This window comes from Mus pahari, chromosome 6, assembly GCF_900095145.1.
Source record: "Mus pahari chromosome 6, PAHARI_EIJ_v1.1, whole genome shotgun sequence".
In the NCBI taxonomy this organism is placed as follows: Eukaryota; Metazoa; Chordata; class Mammalia; order Rodentia; family Muridae; genus Mus; species Mus pahari.
The window spans coordinates 27062825-27064235 of NC_034595.1; the positions used below are offsets into that span (position 1 = coordinate 27062825).

At 61.2% G+C, this 1411-nt stretch overlaps 1 protein-coding gene across 3 annotated transcripts in view; it reads left to right on the top strand.

The window, feature by feature from the left end:
* The first annotated feature begins 370 nt into the window (after positions 1–370).
* Positions 371–1411, top strand: part of Kdm4c (lysine demethylase 4C) — a 150955-nt gene continuing 149914 nt past the window's right edge. The window contains exon 1 of one of the 3 annotated variants that reach the window (XM_021199596.1): positions 371–569. The gene's annotated coding sequence lies outside the window, so the exon portion shown is untranslated. The remainder of the gene's footprint in view (positions 570–1411) is intronic. The other 2 variants (XM_029539771.1, XM_029539772.1) reach the window with 2 other exon arrangements.

A 1411-nucleotide genomic window follows, 5' to 3' on the forward strand; every position in this document is an offset into this window, starting at 1 on the left:
CCCGAGGTAAAAAGCAGCCAGCCGTTCTTGGCACCGAGGGTTGCCATAGACTCGCGCCGAGTCCCAGCAGGCGTGTTTGTGTACGATTTTATTTCAGGTCCAGCCCCTGTGGGAACCTGGTGAGGGATCCGACGACGATCTGTCGGCGCACCTGCTCCTTCTGCTTCGTCAGAAAGGAAAGAAGAGGCGAGCCTGTCCCCAAGGCAAAAAAGAAAAACACCACAGCAACCGGAGACTGGGCAAGAAGCGGAAGTCTCCGCTTCAAGTCGGGGGACCTTTAAGCAGTTTAGAGACCCACGTGACCCAGCGAGCGCCCGGCCCAGCGGTCACGTGGGGACGCGTGCGCCACACGCAGGCAGAGGCAGCCCGCACCGCCTCCCGCCCACCTCGGAGCCGGGAGGGAGGGGAGCGGCGGACGGATCCCGTGGTGGCGCCCCGTGCGCGTGCGCAGCGAACAGCTGTCACCCAGTGCGGAACAAGTCTTCCAAAGATTCCCCAAACCCTCCGGGGAGGCCGCACTTTTCATCCCTTTCATTCGGGTGGCGTCTGGACCTCCGCCAGCGGCACAGGTAACCGCTTCTTGGTCCGGACGGAGCGGGAAAGGGTGGCGGCCCTGGTCCGGTCTTCGCAGGGCGGCACGGGCCTGGGCGCTCCGCGGTGCACGGCAGTCAGCTGGGAGGGAGGAGGCGGCCCTGACAGTCCATTCTGGCCCTCGGGATTCGGGAGCTCGCTCGCCCGCCTCCCGGGAGCCGATCGGAGGTGGTGTTGCTCCGGACTGCCACGCCGGTGTGGTGCGGGGCGCCGACCGACCCCTCTGCGGCCGACTCCAGGAAGGCCGGGCCTGTGCGTCCTCCGAGCCTCCCTTGGGTCGGGATGTCCGGATCCGCGAGGTAGCAGGTAGCCCGACCCTCACTCGGGTTCGTTCTTGGCCCTAGCAGATGATCTCTTCCTTTTTCTTTCCTCCGTCTTGGGGCCATTTCTTTGTGCTGTTCTTGGGGTAGCCATGATGCGGGGTAGACAGTGGGCGCTTAATAAATGCGACTTGGATGCGGCATGTGAACTGCCAGGGAGAGGGCGTGTTGTGCGGTGGGAACGCCGCGGTGAAGGCGGACGGTCTAGCTCGGGCTGGAAATTGGTGTCCTCTGCTCCGCGGTGAGAGCAGCTGGACTCAGTTCTGATGATTTTCTAGTGGACCCAGAAGGCAGCCGCCGGTGTGGCTGAGCCCGCACGCTCGCACGTAGTCAGGTGCTCTCAGAAGACTTGGCAAACTTTTTTTTTTTTTTTTTTTTTAAATATTTCATATTTGCAGAACATGAACACTTGGTGATTTACCTAGCACTGCTTAGAAAGCTTAAGTTAGAAATGAAGCAATTCGGTGCCCGGGAGACGTTTTTGATAGGCTCAGGTACGC